The sequence below is a fragment of the Triticum urartu genome, chromosome 7A (genome assembly GCF_056163025.1).
Source record: "Triticum urartu cultivar PI428250 chromosome 7A, HENAU_Tu73, whole genome shotgun sequence".
Classification (NCBI taxonomy): domain Eukaryota; kingdom Viridiplantae; phylum Streptophyta; class Magnoliopsida; order Poales; family Poaceae; genus Triticum; species Triticum urartu.
The window spans coordinates 514,811,320-514,818,219 of NC_141879.1; positions in this window are offsets into that span (position 1 = coordinate 514,811,320).

Genomic DNA, 6,900 nt, shown 5'->3' on the forward strand with positions numbered 1-6,900 from the left:
GATGAAGACCCAGCAGCACGACGGCGTGGTGGTGGATGCAGGGCGTCACAGTAGCAGGGCTTCGCCTATACTACGAGAGAGAGAGATGTAACAGGGGAGAGGGAGGCGCCAAAGGCTGAGGTATGATGTCCTCCATCTTCCCCACTACATATAGGGGTGTCTAGGGGGGGGGAGCCAGCCCTAGGAGATCCAATCTCCTAGGGGGGCGGCGGCCAAGGGGTGGGGGGCTTGCCCCCCAAGCAAGGGGGCGCCCCCCTTTAGGGTTTCCCCCAAACCCTAGGCGCATGGGCCCTTTTGGGGCTGGTGCCCTTGGCCCATATAGGCCAAGGCGCACCCGCTACAACCCATGTGGCCCCCGGGGCAGGTGGCCCCACCCGGTGGACCCCCGGGACCCTTCCGGTGGTCCCGGTACAATACCGGTGACCCCGAAACTTGTCCCGATGGCCGAAATAGCACTTCCTATATATAATTCTTTACCTCCGGACCATTCCGGAACTCCTCGTGACGTCCGGGATCTTATCCGGGACTCCGAACAACATTCGAGTTACTGCATATACATATCTTCACAACCCTAGCGTCACCGAACCTTAAGTGTGTAGACCCTACGGGTTTGGGAGACAGGCAGACATGACCGAGACGACTCCCCGGTCAATAACCAACAGCGGGATCTGGATATCCATGTTGGCTCCCACATGCTCCACGATGATCTCATCGGATGAACCACAATGTCGAGGATTCAAGCAACCCCGTATGCAATTCCCTTTGTCAATCGATATGTTACTTACCCGAGATTCGATCGTCGGTATCCCAATACCTCGTTCAATCTCGTTACCGGCAACTCACTTTACTCGTACCGTAATTCATGATCCCGTGACCAGACACTTGGTCACTTTGAGCTCATTATGATGATGCATTACCGAGTGGGCCCAGTGATACCTCTCCGTCATACGGAGTGACAAATCCCAGTCTTGATCCGTGTCAACCCAACAGATACTTTCGGAGATACCCGTAGTTTACCTTTATAGTCACCCAGTTACGTTGTGACGTTTGGTACACCTAAGGCACTCCTATGGTATCCGGGAGTTACACGATCTCATGGTCTAAGGAAAAGATACTTGACATTGGAAAAACTCTAGCAAACGAACTATACGATCTTTATGCTATGTTTAGGATTGGGTCTTGTCCATCACATCATTCTCCTAATGATGTGATCTCGTTATCAATGACATCCAATGTCCATAGTCAGGAAACCATGACTATCTGTTGATCAACGAGCTAGTCAACTAGAGGCTTACTAGGGACATTTTGGTGTCTGTTATTCACACATGTATTACGATTTCCGGATAACACAATTATAGCATGAATAAAGACAATTATCATGAACAAGGAAATATAATAATAATACTTTTATTATTGCCTCTAGGGCATATTTCCAACAGTCTCCCACTTGCACTAGAGTCAATAATCTAGTTACATTGTGATGAATCGAACACCCATGGAATTCTGGTCTTGATCATGTTTTGCCCTAGGGAGAGGTTTAGTCAACGGATCTGCTACATTCAGGTCCGTATGTACTTTACAAATCTCTATGTCTCCATCTTGAACATTTTCACGAATGGAGTTGAAGCGACGCTTGATGTGCCTTGTCTTCTTGTGAAACCTGGGCTCCTTGGCAAGTGCAATAGCTCCAGTGTTGTCACAAAAGAGTTTGATTGGCCCCGACGCATTGGGTATGACTCCTAGGTCGGTGATGAACTCCTTCACCCATATTGCTTCATGTGCTGCCTCCGAGGCTGCCATGTACTCCACTTCACATGTAGATCCCGCCACGACGCTCTGCTTGCAACTGCACCAGCTTACTGCCCCACCATTCAAAATATACACGTATCCGGTTTGTGACTTAGAGTCATCCAGATCTGTGTCGAAGCTAGCGTCGACGTAACCCTTTACGACGAGCTCTTCGTCACCTCCATAAACAAGAAACATTTCCTTAGTCCTTTTCAGGTACTTCAGGATATTCTTGACCGCTGTCCAGTGTTCCTTGCCGGGATTACTTTGGTACCTTCCTACCAAACTTACGGCAAGGTTTACATCAGGTCTGGTACGCAGCATGGCATACATAATAGAACCTATGGCTGAGGCATAGGGGATGACACTCATCTCTTCTATATCTTCTGCCGTGGTCGGACATTGAGCTGAGCTCAATTTCATACCTTGTATCACATGCAAGAACCCCTTCTTAGACTGATCCATATTGAACTTCTTCAATATCTTATCAAGGTATGTGCTTTGTGAAAGACCTATGAGGCGTCTTGATCTATCTCTATAGATCTTGATGCCTAATATATAAGCAGCTTCTCCAAGGTCCTTCATTGAAAAACTCTTATTCAAGTAGGCCTTGATGCTGTCCAAGAGTTCTATATCATTTCCCATCAAAAGTATGTCATCTACATATAATATGAGAAATGCTACAGAGCTCCCACTCACTTTCTTGTAAACGCAGGCTTCTCCATAAGTCTGCGTAAACCCAAACGCTTTGATCATCTCATCAAAGCGAATGTTCCAACTCCGAGATGCTTGCACCAGCCCATAAATCGAGCGTTGGAGCTTGCACACTTTGTCAGCATTCTTAGGATCGACAAAACCTTCCGGCTGCATCATATACAATTCTTCCTTAAGGAAACCATTAAGGAATGCCGTTTTCACGTCCATTTGCCATATCTCATAATCGTAAAATGCGGCAATTGCTAACATGATTCGGACGGACTTTAGCTTCGCTACCGGTGAGAAAGTCTCATCGTAGTCAACCCCTTGAACTTGTCGATAACCCTTAGCGACAAGCCAAGCTTTATAGATGGTCACATTACCATCCGCGTCTGTCTTCTTCTTAAAGATCCATTTATTTTCTATGGCTCGCCGTTCAACGGGCAAGTCAGTCAAAGTCCATACTTCATTTTCATACATGGATCCTATCTCGGATATCATGGCTTCTAGCCATTTGTCGGAATCCGGGCCCGCCATCGCTTCTTCATAGTTCGAAGGTTCACCGTTGTCTAACAACATGATTTCCAAGACAGGGTTGCCGTACCACTCTGGTGCGGAACGTGTCCTTGTGGACCTTCGAATTTCAGTAGGAGCTTGATCAAAAGTATCTTGATCATTATCATTAACTTCCTCTCTAGTCGGTGCAGGCACCTCAGGAACATTTTCTTGAGTTGTGCCATTTTCCGGTTCAAGAGGTAATACTTCATCAAGTTCTACTTTCCTCCCACTTACTTCTTTCGAGAGAAACTCTTTCTCTAGAAAGAATCCATTCTTGGCAACAAAGATCTTGCCTTCGGATCTGAGGTAGAAGGTATACCCAACAGTTTCTTTAGGGTATCCTATGAAGACACATTTTTCCGACTTGGGTTCGAGCTTTTCAGGTTGAAGTTTCTTGACATAAGCATCGCATCCCCAAACTTTTAGAAACGACAACTTAGGTTTCTTCCCAAACCATAATTCATACGGTGTCGTCTCAACGGATTTCGACGAAGCCCTATTTAAAGTGAATGCGGCAGTCTCTAAAGCATAGCCCCAAAAAGATAGCGGTAAATCGGTAAGAGACATCATAGATCGCACCATATCTAATAGAGTGCGATTACGACGTTCGGACACACCATTACACTGAGGTGTTCCAACCGGCGTGAGTTGTGAAACTATTCCACATTTTCTTAAGTGTGTGCCAAATTCGTGACTCAAGTATTCTCCTCCACGATCTGATCGTAGAAACTTGATCTTCCTGTCACGTTGATTCTCAACCTCACTCTGAAATTCCTTGAACTTTTCAAAGGTTTCAGACTTGTGTTTCATTAAGTAGATATATCCATATCTACTCAAGTCATCAGTGAGGTGAGAACATAACGATAGCCACCGCGAGCCTCAACGCTCATTGGACCGCACACATCAGTATGTATGATTTCCAATAAGTTGGTTGCTCGCTCCATTGTTCCTGAGAACGGAGTCTTGGTCATTTTACCCATGAGGCATGGTTCGCACGTGTCAAATGATTCATAATCAAGAGACTCTAAAAGTCCATCAGCATGGAGCTTCTTCATGCGTTTGACACCTATGTGACCAAGGCGGCAGTGCCACAAGTATGTGGGACTATCATTATCAACCTTACATCTTTTGGTACTCACACTATGAATATGTGTAGCATTACGCTCGAGATTCATTAAGAATAAACCATTCACCATAGGAGCATGACCATAAAACATATCTCTCATATAAATAGAACAACCATTATTCTCGGATTTAAATGAGTAGCCATCTCGAATTAAACGAGATCCTGATACAATGTTCATGCTCAAAGCTGGCACTAAATAACAATTATTAAGGATTAAAACTAATCCTGAAGGCAAATATAGAGGTAGCGTGCCGACGGCGATCACATTGACCTTGGAACCATTCCCGACGCGCATCGTCACCTCGTCCTTTGCCAGTCTCCGCTTATTCCGCAGCCCCTGCTTTGAGTTACAAATGTGAGCAACTGCACCGGTATCAAATACCCAGGAGCTACTACGGGTACTAGTAAGGTACACATCAATTACATGTATATCATATATACCTTTTGTTTTGCCGGCCTTCTTGTCTGCTAAGTATTTGGGGCAGTTCCGCTTCCAGTGACCACTTCCCTTGCAATAAAAGCACTCAGTCTCGGGCTTGGGTCCATTCTTTGGCTTCTTCCCAGCAGCTTGCTTGCCAGGCGCGGCAACTCCCTTGCCGTCCTTCTTGAAGTTCTTTTTACCCTTGCCCTTCTTGAACTTAGTGGTTTTATTGACCATCAACACTTGATGTTCCTTCTTGACTTCTACCTCTGCCGATTTCAGCATTGCAAATACCTCAGGAATGGTCTTTTCCATCCCTGCATATTGAAGTTCATTACAAAGCTCTTGTAGCTTGGTGGAAGCGACTGGAGGATTCTGTCAATGACCGCATCATCCGGGAGATTAACTCCCAGCTGAGTCAAGCGGTTATGTAACCCAGACATAGTGAGTATGTGCTCACTGACAGAACTATTTTCCTCCATCTTACAGCTAAAGAATTTGTCGGAGACTTCATATCTCTCGACCCGGGCATGAGCTTGAAAAACCATTTTCAGCTCTTCGAACATCTCATATGCTCCATGTCTCTCAAAATGCTTTTGGAGCCCCGGCTCTAAACTGTAAAGCATGCCGCACTGAACGAGGGAGTAGTCATCAGCACGTGTCTGCCAAGCGTTCATAACGTCTTGGTTCTGTGGGACAGGCGGGTCACCTAGCGGTGCTTGTAGGACATAATCTTTCTTGGCAGCTATGAGGATGATCCTCAGGTTCCGGACCCAGTCCGTATAGTTGCTGCCATCGTCTTTCAGCTTGGTTTTCTCTAGGAACGCGTTGAAGTTGAGGACTACGTTGGCCATTTGATCTACAAGACATATTGTAAATATTTTAGACTAAGTTCATGATAATTAAGTTCATCTAATCAAATTATTCAATGAACTCCCACTTAGATAGACATCCCTCTTCTAGTCATCTAAGTATAACATGATCCAAGTCAACTAGGCCGTGTCCGATCATCACGTGAGACGGACTAGTCAACGTCGGTGAACATCTTCATGTTGATCGTATCTTCTATACGACTCATGCTCGACCTTTTGGTCTTCTGTGTTCCAAGGCCATGTCTGTACATGCTAGGCTCGTCAAGTCAACCTAAGTGTTTGCATGTGTAAATCTGTCTTACACCCGTTGTATGTGAACGTTTGGATCAAACACCCGATCATCACGTGGTGCATTGAAACAACGAACTATCGCAATGGTGCACAGTTAGGGGGAACACTTCTTGAAATTATTATGAGGGATCATCTTATTTACTACCGTCGTTCTAAGTAAACAAGATGCAAAACATGATAAACATCACATGCAATCAAATAATAAACGTGACATGATATGGCTAATATCACATAGCTCCTTTGATCTCCATCTTGGGGCTCCATGGTCATCTTGTCACCGGATTGACACCATGATCTCCATCATCATGATCTCCATCATAGTGTCTCCATGAAGTTGCTCACCAACTATTACTTCTACTACTATGGCTAACGCGTTTAGCAATAAAGTAAAGTAATTTACATGGCATTTCTCAATGACACGCAGGTCATACAAAAATAAAGACAACTCCTATGGCTCCTGCCGGTTGTCATACTCATCGACATGCAAGTCGTGATTCCTATTACAATAGCATGAACAACTCATACATCATATATAGATCATTCATCATTCATCACAACTTTGGCCATATCATATCACAAAGCACTTGCTGCAAAAACAAGTTAGACGTCCTCTAATTGTTGTTGCAAGTTTTACGTGGCTGAATTAGGGTTCTAGCAAGAACATTTTCTTACCTACGTGAAAGACACAACGTGATTTGTCAACTTCTATTTACCCTTCATAAGGACCCTTTTCATCGAATCCGCTCCAACTAAAGTAGGAGAGACAGACACCCGCCAGCCACCTTATGCAACTAGTGCATGTTAGTCGGTGGAACCGGTCTCACGTAAGCATACGTGTAAGGTTGGTCCGGGCCGCTTCATCCCACAATACCGTTGAAGCAAGATAAACCTAGTAGCGGCAAGAAAGTTGACAACATCTACGCCCACAACAAATTGTGTTCTACTCGCGCAAGAAGAACTACGCATAGACCTAGCTCTGATACCACTGTTGGGGAACGTTGCAGAAAACAAAAATTTTCCTACGGCTTCACCAAGATCCATCTATGAGTTCATCTAGCAACGAGTAATCGGATGCATCTACATACCTTTGTAGATCGCGAGCGGAAGCGTTCAAAGAATGGGGATGAAGTAGTCGTACACGACGTGAT